General features: G+C 43.9%; 1 pseudogene; it reads right to left on the bottom strand.

Moving 5' to 3' along the window:
- Nucleotides 1-16284: 16284 nt before the first annotated feature.
- On the bottom strand, nucleotides 16285-26201 carry LOC136495910 (uncharacterized; annotated as a pseudogene).
- Nucleotides 26202-26251: the final 50 nt, after the last annotated feature.

Below are 26251 nucleotides of genomic sequence, written 5' to 3'. Positions count from 1 at the left end.
AGAATTTGACCCATAGGCCATAATAAAGAGTTCTCTTTTGTTTACTTCTGCATGCAACGCCGGAAATTTTCTTCCTCTGTTGCTAAGGCCTTAGCGTTAGCGACATGCATCTCAAGCTGTCAGCTCTCTACCTCAAGGTGACAAAATATCGTGGGACAAGGTATGGCTGAGATCGAAGCACTCTCCGCTTGGAACACACACTGTAGACAAGTGCGCTGGCCCGCGGCAGGTTCTGCCATTTTTTTTTTCTTTCGAAGCAAAGCAGATTCTGCCAAATGGAATGGCTATCCATCAGAAAATATCAGCGCTCCATGGCCACATATATCCCCTAAGGCCCAAACGTTTCATGAGACACCTCCTGATTCCCGCCGTCAAGATCCTTTTGGATACATTACAGATTACAAAAGATATAAAAATTAGATTGTTAAAACCTGGATTATAGAAAATAGGTTGAGAGGTTGTTTGGGGGTCCATAGCCCTCTTTGGTATAGCTTGTCTGTGCTGATAAACTATATAAATAGACAAAATACACGCTCAGAATAAATTAGTCTAACCTAGTTTCTCCGTTTTAGTACAAACAAGGGTTGTGACAGCTTCTTGAGAAGCACTTCTCTAATAAGCTATATAAATGGAGAAAAAACACAGTCTGTATAAGTTGGTTTGGCCCACGTACTTTCTACGTTGTAGTACAAATAGGGTTGTAGGGGGAAGCGCGGCTAGAAAAGCTACAGAAAAGTTTACAATTTGGTTTTTAGTGTCAGCTTATTTTAGCTACAAGCAGCTTACCATAAGTTAAGATAAATTGTTTTTAAAGTAATTACCAAAATATCCTAAGTATTTTGGTAATTAAAGCAGGGTGGATGAAGTGGCGCCAAGCATCTGGCATTCTCTGACAAGAGGGTACCACAAAAGCTTAAAGGTAAGTTTTATAGAACGGCGATTAGACCCGCTATGTTGTATCGAGCAGAATGCTGGCATAAAAAAGACAACATGTTCAATAACTAAGTATCGTGGAAATACGTATGTTGCGTTGGATTTGTGGTCACACAAGGATGGACCGAGCTCGGAACGATGATATACGTGATCGTCTAGGGCAGTACCAATTGAAGAAAAGCTTGTCCAACATCAGTTGAGGTGGTTTGGCCATATCCAAAGAAGATTTTCAGAGGCACCAGCGCATTATGGAGTCCTATCTCGAGATATCAAAGTGAGGAGAGGTAGAAGAAAATCGAAGCTGACATGAGAGAGGCAATAAAAAGATATTTAAAGGGTTATGATATATCTAGAGATCTTTGTTTGGATAGGAGTGCTTGAAAAGCTGTTATTGACGTGTCTGAACCGTGACTAGAGGCTCATGTTAGGTTTAACTCTAGCCTACCCCAAGATACTTGGGACTAAAAGGCTTGTTGTTGTTGTTGTTCCAAAATACCCTAAGTCTTGTTTTTTATGAAGCACAAATATTGCCTTTGAAGTTTGAAGTCTATTCGGAAGAAGCTAGGCTTGTCTAGTTTGATTAATAGATTTCACGACCTAGGCTTCTCTAGATTTCATAAGCTATGTACATTTGGAGCCCTAGATGGATTATGAAGCTAGCTTCCACAGTACCCTTAAAATCCAAACATGGCTTTGGTGCCCCGGTCGGCATGCACATTGCATCCATGTGCATCATTATTTAGCATCGCGATCGTTTGCGTTCTTTGACACCAACATAACTCGGAGGTTTAGGCTACTGGACTAGCTACCAGTGCTGCGCTCCAAACGCATTGTCTATGGTTACAACGGATAGATACAGACCGAGCTTGGGCAAAGTTCTCGATCAAAGTAGACCCTGGGGTGCAAGATTTCTCCTGGGTATCTACCTTCACTGAGATAGGCAACGACTGCAAAACTTTGTTTTAGATGGACAAGTGGATTGATCAAAGCTCGGTCGTCGACATTGTCCCTACTCTCATCAATCGGTCACACAAGGCATCCAAGGATACCGTTGGGTAAGAGGAATCACATGACTATTAGTCCAGGCAATTGCAGAGTTCACTAGTAGAGAAACTAGCTGTACTCCCGGTTCTCAATCTCCTTCAGTCCCGGTTTTAGAACCGGGAGCACGAATTCGTTCCAGTTTCACGCTCGGGACTAAAGATCCACATTTAGTTCCGGTTGGTAATACCAACTGGGGCTAAAGAGGCCTCTCGACCTGACCACGTGGGTCTTCCCTTTAGTCCCGGTTGGTATTTTCAATTGATGATTCATTTTGATTTCGAATAGGTTTTCGAATATACATTCTACGCTGCTAATAATATACGTATTCTACACGTTTATAATGTTCGAACATTTTATGCAAACTAAAGTATGAAACTAACGTGTATATATATATTAAAAATAAAACTTGCATGGTATATTCTATCATATCATTGGGATAACAAATTCACTTCATCTGGTTTAACTTCCATGTTTCGTTCACGTCATTGTAGAACTCGCCGGCGGGGTTTAGGACCTGGTCATTAAGAAATCCTGCTATGGTCTCTTGAATTGCTTTCAGTTGGTCACGTCGTATGACTTTTTCCTTCAACCATAGAGTCTTCAATAAAAGTTAAAGAAAAAGTGTATATATATATATATATATATATATATATATATGTGTGTGTGTGTGTGTGTGTGTGTGTGTGTGTGTTGGTCACGTGATTACTTATATATATGAGCAATAAAAGAAATTATGAATATATGAATGTATTTATATAACGTACTTTGAGGTTCTCTTCAGGAGTTCTTTTTTAGTACGCCATGATGAACTCGCAAACATAGTATCCGCAGTAGTTGTTCCCCTGTTCTTGCCTCAGAACCCACTTTTACGAGAAAAAAGATCCGGTGAATTGAAAGCATGCATGGTGTTAATTGAATTATATATATATAAATGTAGCTAGTACTTACTTTGTGTGCGATTACATTCAGTGGCGCTTTGCAATGTTTCATGTGGTGTTCCTCAATAAAATTTTTCCAAACACTACGCCCAATAAAATAAAAAATTAATTTGGCCTTTAATAATTGTTGCAGTTAAGAGATCGGGGTATATATAGTTACTAGAGAGACCAAATTACCCTTGGATAATATCTATCATATCTTGGTACTTTGTTTGTTCTTTTCTTAACGAGTCTAAGATGCTCAACCGACTATTGGCCATATCGATGACCATTAATATCCAGTGATTATTGCATATGTTTTTATACACAAATATGATCGATATTAACTAGAGTCAACATATATATATGGGAGATAGCTTAACTAGTAAGCAAATAATTGAACAAATGTCCATATGATCGACATTAATTATTTAACACTCACTTGAAGTTATAGAGGAAGAGTATGTCCTTATTTTGTTGGTTCACTAAGAACCTCATGAGATTTTTCTCGAGTTCAACTTTCCATTGAGGCGGGGGATCAGGGTGTTTGAATACGACATTTGGATCAACGAAACCAACATCATTATCCTTTCTCTTTCTGAGTTCTGTCATCTCATATCTGTATATATAAAAATATAGTGTGAGGATATATAATTTATATATATATACATGTAGCTTTATATATACACACTTTAATAGTAGAAAATAATCACACTTACAGACAATAGCAGCTAATGAGACTTTTGTCGAGAGAGTCCAGATGACATAGTTGGTGTAATTCTAAAGACTCGACATATATAACGTCATCGCCACGGAAGTAATGTTGCTTTCTAATTCTAACAGAAACAAAGTTCTCTCCCCGTTCACACGCCGTCATGTACCACTTGTTTAGCAGGTACATTTGCATACCTAGTTCACCTAAGGCCTCAGGGTTGTATAGACTCTTTTCATGTTCAAATTTCTTCTAAGGATTCACTTTCGGGGCAGATGGTCCTTCAGCGAGCACTTGGGCAAGGTCCAAACCAGTATCCTCGTAAAACCAAACCAGGTCCTCAAAATCGACGTCCGGTAAGTTTAAGTTTGAACCATATTCATTACGAATGACAAGAGAGGGGACTGATTGTTGTGATTGTTGTCCGAGTTGTGCAACACCTTTCTAATGGGGACAAGGGTCCCGATCTTGTGTCAGGTTCAAGATAAACAACGATTTGATCGAAGAGCAACACACCGATTCGGTTTTAGATCACAAAGACCCGAACCCTGCAACCTTAGCACCACGTCTCCTCTGGTTATCAACCGTGTCACAATCCGGTTGACCTCGCCAAGAAGGCTAATCCCTGCTGTGAATCCAAGAACACAAGCAAGAACAAGATAAAAAGCAACTCAATTAAAGTGACAATTGCAGATGAATGATTAAGCACTTGAAGTTGGGGTCTTGCAAACCGATAACGACGACTGTTCAATGACAGATTGATCTAAAACAAAACCCAAAACTTAAAGTAGGTGGTGGCTACTGATTATATAGCCTAAGGGACATCCAAGGATCCCTCTTCACGTCCTAAAGGTGTCCCAACACGTTACAAGGCCCATCGGCCCAAAAGACGACGACGCAGCGCCGTGACAGATCCTGGATGTCAACTTGTTTTGACTATTCCTATTGATTTTGATGGAATTTTGATGTGGAACCACTTTCATTGGTTTTCTTATGAAATTATCTTTCCATCCATATATGGATCATCAAAAACGGAGTTCGGATGCGTCCTGGGCGTCCATTTTATTGTAGACTTATCCTGACAGCCGAGGCAGACTCGAACTCGGATTGGACTGGGCCTCTGGCTTAGCTTGGACGTCCTTGCTAGCCTCCTAAGGTGGTGGCCAAGTAGGATGACGTCCAAGGCCATCTCTTAGGCATTCTCCATCTTCTTGGGGCGTGCTCCAACTTAGGCCTGGGTCCTAAGGATGTCTAACAAGCCCATGATGACAATATAGCTCCCGCTAGAAATAGCGACAGAATATATTGGTGATTTGGAGGCCTTGCCGATGTGATATTGAGATGGAACTAGATCTATTTGAAAGCTTATTAAACAAGCTTTCCATCAAGTGCTCATTGACCTCGATCGCACTCCGTATGGATGAGTTATGGCCTTCCCAATAAGGCACTGTCGGGTTGCCGATGAACCGAAAGTTCAACTTTGATGAACTTCCATTATGAAACACATTTGAACCTACAATCAAATAGTGACATGTACATGTGGAACCAAGTGAATTATAACCAAAGCCACTATACAAATGTAGGAACAAGCGCACCTTATAATCATTGTTCGTATCCGAAGGTGCCATGTCCTTATCATCCTCCCCTTCTTGACAACAAACCGTCCTTGGTTTGAGCTTAGCTGGTGGACAAGTTGTCGGTAGTAGCCAACATTGCTCCCCTTCTTGAAATTTAACCTGTTGCCTCATTACAAAACTTGGGGATTTTAACATGACAACATTATCGCTATTGGTGCCCTCTAGTTGATCATATTTTTGCACAATGAAAGGAGATTTCAGAGTTGAACAAATATAGACACAATGCACCATATACTCTCCTTTACAATTATATTTGCCAATAAAGTAACATGTACATCTAGATGACCATGGAAATCCTGCACAATTAAATTTCTCCTCCAAACTACTCAGAGCACATAGTGTCTCAAACTCAATATACCCCAAAGTATTTAGAGAAGACAACAATTTTAGTTCATCTTGTTCAGTGGCAATTGGAAGCAATTGTTTATTTTTAGCACAAGTATTTGGTTCCAAAACAAAAGAATCATTCTCATTCACTGGTTGCGGCACATTAATAATCATATCACTATCACACAACTCTTCTCTATCACAAAGATCAATAGAACATTCACCATGTGTCAAAGGTAAATCAATAGAAGATTTTAGTATAGAATTATTAGCATCATTGGTGGAAAAAATCAGCACATCAAGAGAGCTCTTACCTGATACATTTACCTGTTCTTTCTCAGTCACCTTGTCCTCTTTTTGGGATACATGCTGCAAAATATTAGTTCCAACAAGAGGCAAAGCACTATCTCCATTTTGTAAAAATTCAGATTTAGATGACGGTATTGTAACATCTGAAATAGCCCATTCTTTTCTAAAAGGCTCATTTTTTCTTCTCTCTGCTCTCATGAGATCTTCTCTTAAAATTTTAGTAGCAGTCATAGGTATAAAAGTAATTTTTCTACCATTATATCTGAGCAAATATTTATTAGTAGTTGTGTTGTGCAAAACATTATTTTCAGATATCCATGGCTTGCCTAGCAATAATTGACATGCTTGCATAGGTACTATGTCAAATTCTACGCTGTCCTTATAAAGACCAATTGAAAACTCAATACGAGCAATTTCAGTTACCTTTTTCTTATCCTAAGAATTTACCCATTGCATGTAATATGGATGTGGATGTGGCTGTGTGGTCAGACCAAGCTTCTCAACCATCTCTAAGCTTGCAAGGTTGTTGCAAGTCTCACCATCAATCATAACACGACAACGTCGTTCCTTCACAACAAAGTATGTTTGGAACAAGTTGTTGAACTGGTTTTGCTCTGCCTTCTCCATTTGAGAACTAAGCACGCACTGTGCAAACTCTGTAGTACATGCGGGAGGTGACGGTGATGACGTTGTTGTAGCAGCGGAGGAGGAAGGTTGTGTGCATGCTCTAGTGACCGCTTTTGCAATTATTTCATCCATCCTTGTAGTCAGTCGGTCCATAATGTCCTGCATTTCACACTTAAAAAGAAACTCGTTGTTTGGCATTGTCAGCAATCAAAATAAATGCCCTATCAACTATTTTTATTGGCCAGTGGAATCACACTCTCACATGTCTTACCAAGTTCTTACAAGGTTCTTACCAGTGGACGGTACAACCGGTGGCTGGTTCGTGATACTTGTGAGGGTGTGACACTAAGATTGCAATGGTCTTTTTCTGTACCGATCTGAAGTATATGTGAAGCTTGGGAGGCACGAAAAAGAACAAATATATATATGTGGCACACAAGTCAGTGACAGACAGCAATATTAAATAAATGTCCAGAGCACTTGTCCTAGTTGCTGGCCTATACGTGTTTCTATCACCAGTTGTGATAAACAAGAGAGGAAACAAGGATGAAAGGAAATAAGTATTAAAGGTAGCAATGGATATGAACAAGGCAAAAGATACCACAAACAATAGAGCTATTGAGTGTTCCTTATGTGCTCCTTTTTTATATCTTCTATTCTCTTTTACTTTTTTTTTCTTTTATTTTTTATCCAATCTTTTTTTCTTGCTTTTGCTCTTTTGATATTTTTTTCTCAGCAAGGAGCACACAAGAATAAACCACAAAAAATTTGAGCTCAATTGAATAAAAGATGTGGCCTATAGAAAATTAGGACTGTGCTCTAAAAAACATATCAAAACTTGTGGGCCCAGAAACTCAATTTTTCTAATCGAATTTCGCAAATCTAATTTTTGCGAACCCAGCGACACTGGGATGAAATAGATCTAAAATTTTCTGCCGTTCTCCGTAGATATAAAATTTTTTCCGTTTTGAGTTCGGATGCAAAAGTTATGACTGTTTTAAGGAAGCTGCTCGAATCAGAGATTTAGTGAACACAAGATGCAAACCGATGATGATACGGAATAGCGGCGGGTGGAGGTATCAACACAAACTAGAAAAGAACACAATCTAAACCAGCAACAAGACTTTGACCTAGGACACAAACTCAACAAAGCGGACTCTGAAACTGAATCATGCAAAGGCTATGGCGCGGATGGTTATAGGATAGAAAATAAATATGGCATTGGACTATGGGATAAAAGCAAAAACACTCGAACTAAGGGTAAGATGCGAACTTGACGGTATACCTAAAGCTCTGATTACCACTTAATGAAGACGAGGGTCCCGATCTTCCGTCAGGTTCAAGATAAACAATGATTTGTTCGGAGAGCGACACACCGATCCGGCTTCAGATCACAAAGACCCAAACCCTGCAACCTTAGCACCATGTCTCCTCTGGTTATTAACCGTGGCACAATCTGGTTGACCTCACTAAGAAGGCTAATCCCTGCTGCGAATCGAAGAACACAAGCAAGAACAAGATAAAAAGCAACTCAATTAAAGTGACAATTGCAGATGAATGATTAAGCACTCGAAGTTGGGGTCTTACAAACCGATAACGGCGACTGTTCAATGACAGATTAATCTAAAACAAAACCCAAAATCTAAAGTAGGCGGTGGCTACTGATTATATAGCCTAAGGGACGTCCAAGGATCCCTCTTCACGTCCTAAAGGTGTCCCAACACGTTACAAGGCCCAACGGCCCAAAAGACGACGATGCAGCACCGTGATAGATTCTGGACGTCAACTTGTTTCGACTATTTACATTGATTCTGATGGAATTTTGATGTGGGACCACTTCCATTGGTTTTCTTATGAAATTATCTTTCCATCCATATATGGATCATCAAAAACGGAGTTCGAATGCGTCCTGGACGTCTGTTTTATTGTAGACTGTTCCTGACGGCCGAGGCAGACTCGAACTCGAATTGGACTGGGCCTCTGGCTTGGCTTGGACGTCCTTGCTGGCATCCTAAGGTGGTGGCCAAGTAGGAGAACGTCCAAGGCCATCTCTTAGGCATTCTCCATCTTCTTGGGGCGTGCTCCAACTTAGGTCTGGGTCCCAAGGATGTCTAACAAGCCCATGACGACAGTGTAGCTCCCGCTAGAAATAATGACAGAATATATTGGTGATTTGGAGGTCTTGCCAATGTGATATTGAGATGGAACTAGATCTATTTGAAATCTTATCAAACAAGCTTTCCATCAAGTGCTCATTGACCTCGATCGCACTCCGTATGGATGAGTTATGGCCTTCCCAATGAGGCACTGTCGGGCTACCGACGAACCGAAAGTTCAACGTTGATGAACTTCCATTATGAAACACATTTGAACCTACAATCAAATAGTGACATGTATATGTGGAACCAAGTGAATTATAACCAAAGCCACTATGCAAATGTAGGAACGAACGCACCTTATAATCATTGTTTGTATCCGAAGGTGCCATGTCCTCATCACTTTCCCTGCTCTAGTCTTTTTCTGCGCCGCCTCAAATGACTTGGTGAGAGAGCGGTCGTAGTCCGATTTTAGCCGGGTCTTTTGAGATTCCCGCTTTTTCTAGTCCACCTTCTTTCTTAGAAGATCTGGAGCTAGGTAGAAGTACGGTTTCTTCAGGTTCTCCCTCGCTTCTCATTGCTTTCTTACTTTTTTGAAGAAACTTTTCACATCTTTTTGTACCGCATCCTTTAATTCCTTTTCACTTTTCTCGTAAGACAATTTTTGGGGAATAATTGGATTAGAGGAGGCTTTCTTCTTTGCCGGCTGGTGGGCCAACGGCTTCGTTTGCAGGGTGGACCTCTTAGGAGCTGGCTGCTTCTTGATCATCAAGGGAGGCAGGGCAGCCATTGGAGACCTCCTTGGAGGCGTTGGAGACCTCCTTGGAGGTGGCGGCGGTGGAGACCTCCTTGGAGGCGTTGGAGATCTTTTTGGAGGTGGCGGCGGTGGCGGTGTTGCATAATCATTGCCTGGAGCACTATGATAATCTGGAGATTGAATAATTGGACTTAGGTTGGCAGAGGCCCTGCTGTGTGAGTATAAAAAAGAATAATTAGGTATAAGAAATATTGTTATTATTAATCATGCATGTCAATAGAAAATTAGTGAAAAAATTATTTCGTTCACTTTTGTCCGCACATATTGTCTAGCAGTTGAGGAAGCGGCGGTGGACTAGAGACCCCGGGAATAATGATGTAGCGCTTGCGCCATAGTATGAATGTCTTCTCGGCTTCTCCTAGAGTCTTCTCCTCATCACCTCCTGAAATGTCATGAGCCAGATCACTAAAACCTTTGTTAACTCTATCCACTAAGATGCTAACATATCCAGGTGGTATTATTACCCCATGGATTCTTGGTCTCTTGGTAGGATCTAGAGGAGAAAAAACACCGAGAGCCACCTGTAAGGTCGAGATGGCGACTAGAGGGGGGTGAATAGTCTTTTCTAAAACTTAATCGCGTCGGCTAACCGATACAAATGCGGAATTAAAACTATTGGTCTAGCCAAGACTATACCCCACTATATATGTTCACTAGCACCTTGCAAAGATAACAATTATGCAACAAAGATGTCGGGCTAGTTAGAGCTCTCCTAAACAATTCTAGAAGCAAGGTTACACAAACCTATGCCACTAGTATTTTAAGCAACAAGAGAGCTCCTACACATGCTAGTAAGTAAAAGCACAAAGCTAACAAAGCTCACTAGCAATGCTAAATAACAAGGCAACCAATGCCTAATTAGAGAGCGCAAATACTTAGCTACACAAACTAAGCAATGTGACTAACAAGGTTACTAAAACCAAATTAGCCACGCAAGGGAGCTACTTCTATACTACACAAGCAAGAAGGTAATTAGCAAGCTACACAAGCTATCTAATTACAAGAGCAACTACACAAGCTTAATATATATAAAAGTAATTGCAAGCTTGTGTAATGGGGATGCAAACCAATGGGAAGAACAAGGTTGACACGATGATTTTTCTCCCGAGGTTCACATGTTTGCCAACACGCTAGTCCCCGTTGTGTCGACCGCTCACTTGGTGGTTCGGCGGCTAATTAGCATCACCCGCTCAGCCCGCACGTCGAGCACCGCAAGAACCTACCCCTTGAGTGAGGGTAGCTCAATGACACGCTTTACTAGAGTTGCTCTTCGCGGCTCCCGCGGGGCGAGCACAATGCCCCTCACAAGCTCTTCTCTGGAGCGCCGCACAAGCTTCTTGCACGCTTCGATGGAGACCACCACCAAGCTGTCTAGGAGGTGGCAACCTCCAAGAGTAACAAGCACCACCGGCTTGCAACTCTATCACCTAGTGCCACTCGATGCAACCTCATGATGCAATCGCACTAGAATCGCTCACTCACATAATCGAATAATCACTATCAAGTATATGTGTGATGGAGGGCTCCCAAGCACTCACAAGCATGGACACTAAGTCCCCTTAGGTGCTCAGCACCAGCCATGACTGAAGGTCATTTCTATTTATAGCCCCAAGGGCTAAACTAGCCGTTACCCCTTCACTGGGCAAAAATCGGGTCGACCGGACGCTCTGGTCGTGTTGACCAGACGCTGGACCTCAGCGTCCGGTCGCCCACAGACGGCCACGTGTCCCGATTCCAACGGTCACTTGACCTGACCGAACGCAGCAGCTTCAACTGACCGAACGCTGGACCCCAGCGTCTGGTCGTTTCCAGTAAGGTACCCGAGGCGTATTTCTTCGACCGGACGTGTCCGGTCGCATGTGATCGGACACAGCCCAGCGTTCGGTCACACTCTAGCTTATGCATCACCGTACGTCAGCCTGACTGGACGCACCCTGCCAGCGTCTGGTGCTTTCAGACCCAGCGTCCGGTCAGTTGACCGACGCCAACGTCTTCGTGATCAACTCGTTTTCACTTCTAACTTCTTCACCCTTGCTCCAATGTGCCAACCATAAGAATTTGCATCCGGCGCAATAGAAAATAGGCATTCCATTTTCTCGAAAGCGCCGAATCCCGCCAAGCTACAAACACCACCTCCTTTGTAAATGTGCCAACACCACCAAGTGTACACCACCATGTGTATGTGTGTTAGCTTTTCATAATCATTTCCCAAAGGATGTTAGCCACGCCACTCGATCCTAGCAACGATGCAAAATTAGATCACTCGAGTGGCACTAGATGACCGATATGCAAACAAGTTTGCTCCTCTTGATAGTACGGCCATCTATCCTAAACCTGGTCATAAACTTCTCTACACACCTATGACCGATGAAATGAAATGCCCTAGGTTATACCTTTGCCTTGCGCATTCCATTCCATCTCCTCCAATGTCGATGCAACACATGCACCAACACGATCAACAATGATATGATCCACTTCATATCATCACGTGATCATATTGGTTCATCGATCTTGACTTTACTTGCTCTTCACCGTTGCCATCGTCCATCGGCGCCAAGTCTTGCTCAAGCTTCACCGCCACATGGTCCATCACTCCAAAGCCTTCGACTTGCCCTTCACGCTTACAACCGGTCCATCAAGCCAAGTCTTGTCTTGATCTTCTCCACCTTGATCACATGACTCAATGTCATGTCTCATGTGCATTTAAGCTCCTTCATCATCACATGTGTGAGCTTTGCAACATTTCCAAACCATTTTCACCTTCATGACATATGTTGCTCACACACATATACCTATGGACTAATCACCTGTGTATCTCACATAAACACAATTAGTCTACCTAAGTTGTCACTCAATTACCAAAACCAAACAAGGACCTTTCACCACCATAATTGTGGCATTCTCTTTTGGAATATGTAGCTCACATGATGTAAACGGTGTAGTGATGTCATCCATGGGGAAATGCAACATTGCATCAACTTGATTTGGCAACTCCGTGGAAGCTCAGCTGCTTTTCAACTGATTAGGGAGGCTAATATTAATGTTGATTCTTGGATCTGATGCCTGCCTTTGGGCACTCATTGCTATTTGCACTTGCTTTATGATTTTGTCCTGCATTCTAGCTTGCATGTCTTTTTCGCGCTCCTGTGCTTGAAGCAACGCCTCCCGTGACTCACGAACATATTCCTCCAACCTACTGATCCGCACTACATCCTCATCCTTCCTTCTCTGTCGGCTTCTGTAGGTATCTCTGTCATTAGGGAAACCATGCTCCCAAGAAATGTTCCGTCCTAAACCTCTTGTTCGGCCACTGTGTTTAGCAGTCCCAATGGCATACGTCAGTTCATCCTTCTCTCTATTGGGCCTAAACGCACTAATAGCTTTAGCTTGTAGAGCATAAGAAAATCTTTGTGTTGCTCTTTCGAGTTTTGGGCCATGAACCGGCTTCCCGGTCTCTAGGTCCAGTCTTCCCCCATGAGCAAAAAACCAATTCTTCGCGTGTTTGGGCCAATTGAGTGATTCTGGTGTGATACCCTTGGCAAGAATGTCCACTTTCATTTTTCCCACTTGGGAATGGCAGTCGCGTAGCCACCTGATCCCATGCCATGATGGTATACCTTCTATCGGGCATTCTCTTGGTTCCGTCTCACCCATTCCTCACCCTCTTCTGATGTATTGTACTATACAAAATCATTCCAGTAGGGCCTCAACTTCACGAGCGGGTCACTAGTATTGAAATTGGGCATTAGGTTCTTCTTGACGTATTTTGTGTATAGGGATTTTTTCCATGTCTAAAATTGTGTGGCCATCTTCTTCATAGCCCACTTTCGAACTAGTTCCTTCAATTCATCATCGTTGATAGCTTCATAATCATTCGCTTGCAACATGAAATGTTGAAGGATATCATCCCAAATTAAATTCTTATTAAGATCAGAGACAAAACTAACATGAGGCTCGTTGATCTTTTGCTTTCATTCACGGGCACTGATCGGAAGTCTATCCCTTACAAGGCACCCACAGTGCTGCACGAAATTCCTTGCATGTGAACTAAGTGGTTCGCCTGTCTCGATATTGAATTCCGATATTATGTAGCGCCCCTCCAATGACTTTTTTGGGCCTCGAATATTTTTGCTTTTCACCGTTATGGTCGTCGATCCAGAGGGCTACGTATAAAAAAGAATAAATAAATATCATGTGTACACATAATAGATGATAGATATTCAAATATATATATATATATATAATATTCAAATATATATATAAATATATATACCTCGCCAGTATTTTCTTGCACAATATTTTCTTGGTTATCTTCAAGAGCCAGGTATTGACTCCCGTCATCTACATCCTGCTGGTCATCATCGGCAAATTGAGTGCCGATGTTGATAATATCCATCATTTCTTCATCCATGTTGTCTCTCGGGGCAGCCATCTAGCTTTTACACCACTAGATATATCTATAAAAAATAAAAACTATATCTATAAAATGGACTCCTGCAGGACGTGCCACCTCGAGGATAGTAACATTTATAGATGACATTTGTAGATCTGAAGTTATCAAATATCCATCAAATTCTAGCTCAAAAACATGTTTAAATAAATAACCATCCGTACTAGTTGACCTTGCTTATGTGATCATCTTGGCGAGCATTTCTTCACCGGACGGCACCGTACTTGGCCACGGAAGAGCTCCGATTCTACGAGGAAGGGAACACGGTCTTCCACGACTATTGCTGCTCTCCCTCATAGAATCAAAGCTCCTCCTTGATGTCCGTTACCGCTCGGCAGAGAACATGCTAGCCGAGATGAACACGGTCCGCAAGTTCAACTAGTACGGATTTTCTACAATTTTCTAACTATTTTCTAAGTTTTTCATTTCATGGAAAAATAAATTCTAAAAAATAAAAGGCATGATTTCTAAGTATTTCATTTTATGGAAAAATTAATTCTAAGTGACCTGCTCGACATCGGCGAGCTCGTGGGCGTTTCATGGAAAAATTAATTCTAAGTGACCTGCTCGACAAAATTGAGAAAAAACACACGCTCTCATGACCTCACACATCTTCTAAGATCACGTAAGCTTCCGTACTAGTTGACCTTGCTTACATGATCATCTCGGCGGGCATTTCTCCACCGGACGGCACCGTACTTGGCCACGGAAGAGCTCTGATTCTATGAGGAAGGGAACACGGTCTTCCACGACCGTTGCCGCTCTCCCTCATAGAATCATAGCTCCTCCTTGACGTCCATTACCACTCGGTAGAGAACATGCTAGCCGAGATAAACACGGTCCGCAAGTTCAACTAGTATGGATTTTCTACAATTTTCTAACTAGTCCGCGCCAAGGAGGCGGAGGTATGCCCGCCCGAGTACGAGAACTACGTGCCCTACTACTACAACATCATGGACACCGTCGAACATCTCGGATCTGGGGGCCGACGTCGTCATAAGCTACTGCGCAAAAAGGAGGAAACGATGAGACACTGGGCCACACCTATGCTCCACTGAGCTCGATGGCTCAACGCAAAATCACATTACAAGATTGCCGGCACGAGGGCTCGGCACACAATCTATCCGATTACAAAAGGTTGGAGCAATTAATCCATCATAAATGGATTATATATGGTGGCGACGGTGGCTCACATCCAAGGTGTCAAACATGAGGTCTAGCTCCTGCAGCCGTCGGAGTAGCTCCAGCAACTCGATCGGACTCCGACTGCAACAACGTGAGAGCAGAGAAGATTCAATGCGAGTTACCAATGGAACCGACGGCGATAAAAATGGCAGTGGCACAACGTTGCAGAGGTGAGGAGGAGGAGGGACCTTTTCTTGGTCGTTGAGGAGGCCGGCCTTGATGCGCTCCATCTCGGTGAGGACAGGATCATCGTAGCATGGTGCGCCATCGTCGGTGATGGCCTCAGCGCGGTCTGAGCTGCAGAGGCTGGGCACGCTAGCAGCGCCCTCGAGGTGGAGCTACGCTGGCGTGGGCATGGACGATGGCAGCGTCCTCCTCGGGCGTGAAGGGCCGGCGCTTCGGTGAGGACGGGCAGGGTGGGCTAGGGACGAGGACGACGCAAGGCGTGCGCTGGTCGGCCGGAGAAGAAGTGCGCGTGCGTGTGGGGCTGGTGACAGCGTGCGCGCGTGACGAGGCGAGGCTAGGGTGGTCGGCTGGGGGTGGCGGCGCTGCTGGATTGGATCAATCTGGTGGAGAAGATGAGGCGACGGAGAAGAAGGCTTGGCGGCTACTGGATCCGGTTGGAGAAGAAGGCGGTGGAGATAGGGAGGAAGGGAACTAAGGGAGAAGGGCATGGTTTATAAAGGGGGACCTATAGTCCCAGGTGATGGTTAGAACTGGGACTAAAGGTCTGACCTTTAGTCCCGGGTGTAGCCACGGCTCGGGAGTAACGGAGATTTTGGCGGGCCACGAAAATGCATCTCATCTTTAGTAGTCCCGGGTGATGGTTAGAACCGGGACTAAAGGTCTGACCTTTAGTCTTGGGTGGTTGGTCCACCCAGGAGTAAAGATGGGCTGTAGTTTGGCTTCCCGCCAGTTTCTAGAAGTTTCCCCTTTTTTATATATTTCTTTTATATAAATATGCAGAGAGTTGTTAATTGCCTAGTAAATAAAATATTAGCAAAAAATTACAAAAAGAATTCTGGGACCTGGTTTTGCATTATTGTAGATAAGAAAAATCTATAACCTAAACTCTTTTGTTTTACCGTATAAATATTTAACATAGTGTAAATAATAATCATAATTTTCACTGTGCAAAAATGTACTACTTAATTAAAATCATTAAAACTATTGCTTTTCGACAGGAAATTAGTTTTCACATCTTATTGACGTTGATCATTTGTTTTTTCATCACACATTCTCCACAGGAAATCCACCATCAAGCTGAAAATTCATTTAAATCATAGAAAATATGAATACACGATAGAAATATGAATACACTATATATATCAAGCGGGCACAGTAGTGAACTTCTTCTTAACGTATATTCCTTGGTTATGATCGCGCCTTAACCAGGGAGTGTCCTCATCATTTAACTGGATGCTTGGGTCTTTGTTCACTGTGAAGGGTGGAATTCGGTCATTCTTTTCATAATCTTCTGATATGTCTGACTTGTCTTCAATTCCGATGATGTTTCTTTTCCCTAAAAGAACTATGTGGTGCTTTGGCTCATTGATTGGGTCGTTGTTGTTGCGCTTTGGCTCATTGATTGGGTCGTTGTTGTTTTTCCCTCTCTTCGGTTTTGTAGACATGTCCTTGACATAGAACACCTGATTCACATCCTTGGCAAGGACAAACGGTTCATCTTTGTATCCAATATTGTTGAGGTCCACGGTTGTTATTCCATACTGGTTGTTGACTGCTACCCCGCTTCCAGTCGCCTTTACCCATTGGCACTTGAACAAAGGTACCTTAAAAGTAGGTGCATAGTTTAGTTCCCATATCTCCTCTATGCGGCCATAATATGTTTGCTTATTTTCATTAGGGTCGGTGGCATCTATGCGGATACCACTGTTTTGGTTGGTGCTCCTTTTATCTTGGGCTACTATGTAAAATGTATTCCCATTTATCTCGTACCCTTTGTATATGAGGATATGCCACGATGGCTACCTAGCCAATAAATACAGTTGCTCATCAATACTCTCACCACCCTGACATTCTTTTTGTAACCAGTCGCTGAAAGTTTCTATGTGCTGACGCGTAATCCAAGGTTCAGACTTCTCTAAAAACTCGGATCGGAGCAACTCTTTATGTGTCTCGATATACGGATCCACCAAAAAGGAGTTTTATAGAACTATGTAGTATGCTTTATTAAAATAATTGTCCTACGTACCAATATATGTTTTCTTCCCTAGTGTCCCCTTTCCACTTAGTCTCCCCTCGTGTCGTGATTCAGGAACACCAATCGGGTCAAGGTCGGGAATAAAGTCAACACAAAACTCAATGACCTCCTCTGTTCCATAGCCCTTGGTGATACTTTCTTCTGGCCGAGCATAGTTGTGAACATATTTTTTTAGGACTCCCATGAACCTCTCAAAGGGGAACATGCTGTGCAGAAACATAGGACCAAAAATGCTAATCTCCTTGACCAGGTGAACTAGGAGGTGTGTCATGATATTAAAGAAGGAATGAGGGAACACCAACTCAAAGCTGACAAGATATTGAACCACATCATTCTGTAGTTTAGCTAGATCCATTGGATCGATTGCCTTCTGAGAAATTGCATTGATAAATGCACATAGCTTTATGGTGGCTAGACATACATTTGGAGGTAGAATTCCTCTTAATGCAACTAGAAGCAATTGCGTCATAAGCATATGGCAGTCATGGGACTTTAAGTTTAGGAATTTCTTCTCTGGCATATTTATTATACCCTTTATATTCGAGGAGAATCCAGATGGTACCTTGATGCTCTCTAGGTATTCAAACATGCTTTCCTTCTCTTCTTTGCTAAGAGTGTAGCTGGCAGGACTTAAGTAATGGCGTCCATCATCTGTCTTCTCTGGATGTAGGTTGTCTCGTTCTTTCAAACACCGTAGGTCCTGTCGTGCTTCAAGTGTGTCCTTAGGCTTTCCATACACACCCATGAAGCCTAGCAGGTTCACACAAAGATTCTTCATTAGGTGCATCACGTCAATCGCGCTACAGACCTTTAGGACTTGCCAATAGGGTAGCTTCCAAAATATGGACTTCTTCTTCCACATGGGCATGTGACCGTCGATGTCGTTCGGAACAGGTTCACTGCCATGTGCCTTTCCAAATACTACTTTCACATCCTTGACCATATTGAGTACATCCTCACCAGTTCGGTTGCCCCGCTTAGTCTGGTGGTCTGCCTTACCTTTAAAATGCTTGTCTTTCTTTCTTATGGGGTGATTCGCAGGAAGAAATCGACGATGGCCAAGGTACATGACCTTTCGACATTTTTTCAAGAATATACCTTTAATATCATCGAAACAGTGTGTGCATGCATTATATCCCTTATTTGATTGTCCTAAAAGATTACTTAGAGCAGGCCAATCATTGATTGTTACGAACAACAATGCTCGCAAGTCAAAGTGCTCCTGTTTGTGCTCATCCCACACACGTACACCTAGTCTGTTCCACAAAAGTAGAAGTTCTTCAACTAGTGGCCTCAGGTACACATCGATGTTGTTGCCAGGTTGCCTTGGGCCTTGGATGAGCACTGGCATTATAATAAACTTACACTTCATGCATAACCAGGGAGGAAGGTTGTAGATACATAGAGTAATTGGCCAAGTGCTATGACTACTGCTCTGCTCCCCAAAAGGATTCATACCATCTGTACTTAAAGCAAACCTTAAGTTTCTTGCGTCATTTGCAAACTCCAGGAATTCTCTATCGATTGCTCTCCACTAGGACCCATCAGCAGGGTGTCTCAACATATTGTCTACCTTATGGTCTTCTTTGTGCCATTGCAATAACTTTGCATGATCTTTGTTTCTGAACAGACGTTTCAAGCGTGGTATTATAGAAGCATACCACATAATCTTGGCAGGGATTTTCTTCGTGGGACGTTTGCCCTCAACATCACTAGGGTCATCTCGCCTGATCTTATACCGCGAGGCATGACATACCGGGCATGCATCTAACTTCTCGTACTCCTCGCCACGGTAGAGGATGCAGTCATTAGGACATGCATGTATCTTCTGGATTTCTAATCCCAAAGGGCAGACTACCTGTTTTGCTTCATACGTAGTGACAGGCAATTCGTTATCCTTCGGAAGCATCTTCTTTTGGATTTTTAGTAACTCCCCAAATCCCTTGTCACATACACCATTCTTTGCCTTCCATTGCAGCAATTCCAGTGTGGTATCCAACTTTTTCTGTCCCGCATCACAAGTTGGGTATAGCAATTTCTTGTGATCCTCTAGCATGCGCTCAAACTTGATCTTCTTCTTTTTACTTTCGCATTCTCTTTGTGCGTCACGAATGGCCTGACCAAAATCATCAGCGAGCTCATCTTCTACCACTATCTCTTATTCAGCTTCCCCCATTGCAGTATCATTGAAGGCACCATATTCAACAATAATGTCATCATCGTCATATTGTTTTTCTTCACCTTCTTCCATTACAACCCTGGTTTCTCCGTGCTTCGTCCAACAAATATAGTTTGGCATAAAACCTGACTTCAACAAGTGTGAATGAAGACTCCTTGAGCTAGCATATTCCTTCAAATTCTTACATATGGCACATGGGCAGCACATGAAACCATCACGTTTATTTGCCTCGGCCACACGTAAGAAAGAATGCACGCCCTCAATGAACTCTTGGGAGCAGCGATCCGCATTGTACATCCAATGTCGGCTTATCTGCATTACATGACATACATATCATATTAAAACTTAGAACATAATTAGTTAATTATATGATACACAAGCCACCACACAAGGTATTAATTTATGAAAGTCTCGCTACAATGTAGACAATCCCAACTACCACTAAAAAACTAAAGCTAAAATGTAGTTCAACAGCATAAGGATTTCGCGACCAATCCCAACTAAAACAGATAGATCATGCGTTTGTTCAATATCTATAGGCTTCTTCCACATGATCACTGCCTCATCAGCCGCCGTAGCCGCCTGTGCAAAAGAGTTTTGCATGTGTTCAACATACTCTTCCTCCCAGTACCAGCCTGAACATCGTGTGCCATCCCACTGAAATTAAAACAAAAAATTAGAACTTTAATCACAATCATCATGAAAATAAGTATAAATTAACCATAATCATCAAATGTGACAAAATAACTCACATTGCGATCTGGACACTTATAGAAGATACGGCCCTTGTTAGGACACTCCTTTCTCACCCGGTACTCCATCACAATCTTCTCCTCACACTTACCGCATGCAATGAGAGGGAGGTCCAGTCTCAGTCGGTTTGGAACCCGATGAGAGGCCGAGGACCCGAAAGCAGTTGTCATCTACTCTCTATACTCATTTTTAATATAATATAAATTTCTCATTTTATAAACAAATAAAATTAAAAAAACTCTAAAATTCTCTATATCTCTAAACCATGAAATGTGCTATGCATGCTAGAAATGAAAGCTGAATACTAGTTTTGAATAACTACTTTAACCTTCCTTCATCCAAATATGCAAACTTTAAAGTGATTTTGAGCTTAAATGGCTTACAAATAAAAAAATCCACTATAAAAAACCACATATATCTAGTCCACAAAATGAGATATACTACTGATGAAACATGAGAGTATAAAGTTGGTAACATTTAGAAACAAAGAATCGATGGAGGAATCGAAGAAATCTTGTGATTACCGGCAATGAGGAAGAATAGAGGCCGGCGATGAAGCAAGAACACTGAGCTCGAAGTGGATCGTACTCGGAGAGAAAGAAGGGCTATATAGGAGGGGACTTTTAGTCCCGGTTGGAGACAGAAACCGGGACTAAAGGTCCATTTCTCGTCCCGGACGGAGCCTCCAGCCAAGAGTAGACTTTTACTCCCGGTTGGAGGGACCAACCGGGAGTAAAAGTTAACCTTTAGTCTCAGTTGGTAGCTTCAATTGGGACTAAAGGTCCCCTACAGCAAAAGCCTGCTACAGTAGCCGTTGGGCATGGACCTTTAGTCCCGGTTGGAGCTACAAACCAGGACTAAAGGTCTCTCTAGTCCTGGACGCGAAAAATACCGGAACTAAAGCCAAATTTCAAGCTGAATCAAAGATCGTTTCTCTACTAGTACCTCTAGGACATGCTACTACAATCAGTCTATCTTTAGGCTAACACCGAAGATGTGATGGTATGGAAATGGACCGCGAACATAATGTACTTGGCAAGGTCGGCGTACTTTAACCTTCATCAGGGTGCAGAGTACTTTCATGTCTACAAGCTAATTTGGAAAACTCGGGTACCCCTCAAAGTAAAGATCTTCCTTTGGCTTGCATTTAGAAAGCAAGGGCTAGGCATATACTGGAGTTGCACACCAGACACCACTTGCCTCTTCTATAATCAAGAGGTGCTAAAACAATGGATCACATCTTCATGCTATCCTCATTCAAAAAAGAGATTTGGGAGATCATCTTCGACAGACTACAAATTTAGGTCACTGCTCTAGACTTTATAGTCTCCTTGTTAGACCAGTGGTTTCATATTAGGAGTCAACTACAATATCGCTAAGAAATAGCTTCGACACTTTGTCCGCGCTTGTCATCACTAGAGATTTGAAAGAAGTGCAATGCCCGACTCTTCTGAGGAGAGTCAACAGCTATGTTAGATCCGCTCAATAAAATCAAATAGCAGGCCGACTTGTGGTCAAGAGGAGACGTGAGACGCTCGTGTAGTTTATTAGTTAGCGAGTAGTCTATTGTGTTTCGACGTTGTATAAACATGTGGTGTAACTTATGTTTTGACGTTGTATAAACATGTGGTGTAACTTAAGTCTGTTTAGCTTCGGTAGCGAAGCCTTGACTCGCCTCGTGTAAGTTCAAACTATACTTACCTTATCAACACAAAGAAGGGTAGCTCACCTACTTTTTCAAGAAAAGAGAAAAAGATCATAGAAGATGAGTAAGACTTGAGTAACAGCAGATTTAATCCCCCTCAATCCTTTTCTATCTCCAATTCACGAGCGAAATCGAACCAGCTCGAAGTGTGTTCATAAAGCTGAGCATGTTGCACTCACGTGTGGACACTATGGCACATATCTCAAACATGTGGCGCGTACAGGATTTCCCCTGTCGATGGCCATGCCGTACCAAGTACACTGGCGGACCATGCATGCACATGGATAGAAAATCCCCGCCCGAAACGGAGAGCTAGGTCGCTACCGCATACCGGTACGGCGGTCCCTGGGGGTAAACCCTTTGGTTCTATAGGGGCGACGGATGCAAGGAAGGCAACCATCAGCCTAGATCTCCACGCCTGCCATGATTCACCACCACGTCACCACGTGGGATTTGCGCCCCTAATCCCTATCATTTCTCTCTAAAGTCGCGTTGGACGTTTCGCCTCTCCGGGCCGACCAGGACTCTTTATAGGTAAAAGGATACGAGTCAAAAAGCGTTCCTCCAACATGACTGGGCCTAGGAGTTTTAGGGTTGGCCCATTAACAGTTTTGACGACCGTCCCAAGGCACCCTTATGATAAAAGGATGGGCCCACGATTGGCCAAAAGTCAGGCACACAAGCTTCACGAGAGTTTCGGTCCACGATCGAGTCTCAGCCAGGCTGACTCTGACCGGATCCCCACGAACGGGATGTTAGGATCCCAATTGAATTATTCGAATAACAAACCGCCAAATCTCATAGCCATACCCGCGAAGGGTCCGAATCACCCCCCAAGCAATTCGATCCGAATCACCCTAGGGCTCAGGGGCTACACCCGACGGGTGCGCTCGTGCACACCCTCTGGCAAGTCGAATCCCCCCAGGCGACTCTATCTGAATCACCCAGGGGCTCGGGGGCTACACCCGTTGGGTGCTCTCGCGCGCACCCTCTGGCGAGTCAAATCACCCCCGGGCGATTCTATCCAAATCACCTAGGGGCTCAGGGGCTACTGTCGGGGACCGAATACTGGGGTACCCAAAGACGAGGAGCTAATAACCATCAAACGTTGATGGTTCCGAACAGACAAAAATGAGACTACACCTCTTGCCCAATGTAACTCCGCCTTGTCCGACCCCTAAGGTCTGCCTCCGCCACATCCAACCCCTAAGGGCTGGCTCCGCCTCGTTCGACCCATGAGGGCAGGCTCTGCCTCGCCCGACGTCCGAGGGTAGGCTCTGCCTCACCCGAGGTCTGGGGGCAGGCTCCGCCTCACCCGACGTCCAAGGGTAGGCTCCGTCGGGCCTGAGGTCCGAGGGCAGGCTTCGCCTCGCCCAACATCTAATGGTAGACTTCGCTTCGCTCGACGTCCAAGGCTAGCTTCGCCTCGCCCGATGTCCGGGGGCAGACTCCGCCTCGTCCGACGTCCAGGGGCAGACTCTGCCTCAGCTGACATCTGTGCACTGCTCCTTCATAACTACGCGCGCGCAGATAAGGCAGGACACTCAAGTCAACTACAATATCGAGGACCATACCCTGCACGTCTGTAGGAAAGTACTATCAGGATATGACCAGACGGGCGCTTTAAGCCCTTCCAGGCATGTCAGAACCCAAACAGTGTTATGGGCCCCGACATTTGTCCTACAGTGTTATGGGCGCCGACATTTGCCCTCGGACACAAATCCTGACGGAGACATACGATAAACACTACGGTCCAGGAGGAAACTAATGTCATCTACAATAACGAACGTGGGGCCTCTATGCCGTCTGCTCCCTGTAGGGTCGTGGCTCGGCACCTTGGTGCGTCGCGCCGTCCGTCGGGGCGGGATGAAACATGACCACTTGCTGAACGAAGCTAGAGCACGGTCCTATCAGTATTAGTGAACGTGCTATCCCTAGCACCGTCTGTCGTATCAGTAGGGCAGGCTCAAAGGAAAAGGAAGACCCGACACCTTCGAAGGACCTTCTTGACCTCTGGTTTTTCTTTTTTCTCCCATCTATAATCCTTGCTCTCCCGTGATCTATAAAAGGAAAGGCAGGGCACCCCACTAAAGGGACGGATCGATTAAATGCACCCCGCATCACATAACACATAGCTGAGCAGCATCCAAGCTCTCAACACCCTTTCGACCTTTCTATCAGAGAGACTTGGGACATGTCCATCTCTCGTCCGTTTGTACCCCTACTACGAGCCTTTCAGTGCTAATAACACAAGCAGTAGCCGTAAATTGGGCGTAGGGATATTCTGCCCGAATCAGTATAAACCGCACACCATCCGGACCCAACACGCAACAAATACAAATTTACTCGTTGGTGTTTACTCGAAACACCGACAGGTAGCTCTCCTACTTTTTCAAAAAAAAGAGAAAAAGATCATAGAAGATGAGTAAGACTTGAGTTACAGCAGATTTAATCCCCCTCAATCCTTTTCTATCTCCAATTCACGAGCGAAATCGAACCAGCTCGAAGTGTGTTCATAAAGCTGAGCATGTTGCACTCACGTGTGGACACTATGGCACATATCTCAAACGTGTGGCGCGTACGGGATTTCCCCTGTCGATGGCCACACCGTACCAGGTACACTGGCGGACCATGCATGCACATGGACAGAAAATCCCCGCCCGAAACGGAGAGCCAGGTCGCTACCGCATACCGGTACGGCGGTCCCGCTCGCGTGCAACGGTGCAAGTGCAAAGCTGCAACTTGCAAGTGGCCACAATTTCCTCGTCTCCAATTCCACGGAAAGATCGTCTCGCCCATCCCCACGCTGATAATATCCATCATTTCTTCATCCATGTTGTCTCTCGGGGCAGCCATCTAGCTTTTACACCACTAGATATATCTATAAAAAATAAAAACTATATCTATAAAATGGACTCCTGCAGGACGTGCCACCTCGAGGATAGTAACATTTATAGATGACATTTGTAGATCTGAAGTTATCAAATATCCATCAAATTCTAGCTCAAAAACATGTTTAAATAAATAACCATCCGTACTAGTTGACCTTGCTTATGTGATCATCTTGGCGAGCATTTCTTCACCGGACGGCACCGTACTTGGCCACGGAAGAGCTCCGATTCTACGAGGAAGGGAACACGGTCTTCCACGACTATTGCTGCTCTCCCTCATAGAATCAAAGCTCCTCCTTGATGTCCGTTACCGCTCGGCAGAGAACATGCTAGCCGAGATGAACACGGTCCGCAAGTTCAACTAGTACGGATTTTCTACAATTTTCTAACTATTTTCTAAGTTTTTCATTTCATGGAAAAATAAATTCTAAAAAATAAAAGGCATGATTTCTAAGTATTTCATTTTATGGAAAAATTAATTCTAAGTGACCTGCTCGACATCGGCGAGCTCGTGGGCGTTTCATGGAAAAATTAATTCTAAGTGACCTGCTCGACAAAATTGAGAAAAAACACACGCTCTCATGACCTCACACATCTTCTAAGATCACGTAAGCTTCCGTACTAGTTGACCTTGCTTACATGATCATCTCGGCGGGCATTTCTCCACCGGACGGCACCGTACTTGGCCACGGAAGAGCTCTGATTCTATGAGGAAGGGAACACGGTCTTCCACGACCGTTGCCGCTCTCCCTCATAGAATCATAGCTCCTCCTTGACGTCCATTACCACTCGGTAGAGAACATGCTAGCCGAGATAAACACGGTCCGCAAGTTCAACTAGTATGGATTTTCTACAATTTTCTAACTAGTCCGCGCCAAGGAGGCGGAGGTATGCCCGCCCGAGTACGAGAACTACGTGCCCTACTACTACAACATCATGGACACCGTCGAACATCTCGGATCTGGGGGCCGACGTCGTCATAAGCTACTGCGCAAAAAGGAGGAAACGATGAGACACTGGGCCACACCTATGCTCCACTGAGCTCGATGGCTCAACGCAAAATCACATTACAAGATTGCCGGCACGAGGGCTCGGCACACAATCTATCCGATTACAAAAGGTTGGAGCAATTAATCCATCATAAATGGATTATATATGGTGGCGACGGTGGCTCACATCCAAGGTGTCAAACATGAGGTCTAGCTCCTGCAGCCGTCGGAGTAGCTCCAGCAACTCGATCGGACTCCGACTGCAACAACGTGAGAGCAGAGAAGATTCAATGCGAGTTACCAATGGAACCGACGGCGATAAAAATGGCAGTGGCACAACGTTGCAGAGGTGAGGAGGAGGAGGGACCTTTTCTTGGTCGTTGAGGAGGCCGGCCTTGATGCGCTCCATCTCGGTGAGGACAGGATCATCGTAGCATGGTGCGCCATCGTCGGTGATGG

Source organism: Miscanthus floridulus, chromosome 12 (assembly GCF_019320115.1).
Source record: "Miscanthus floridulus cultivar M001 chromosome 12, ASM1932011v1, whole genome shotgun sequence".
In the NCBI taxonomy this organism is placed as follows: domain Eukaryota; kingdom Viridiplantae; phylum Streptophyta; class Magnoliopsida; order Poales; family Poaceae; genus Miscanthus; species Miscanthus floridulus.
Note: the sequence above shows the minus strand (reverse complement) of the source record. Positions and strands in the feature narration are given on the sequence as shown.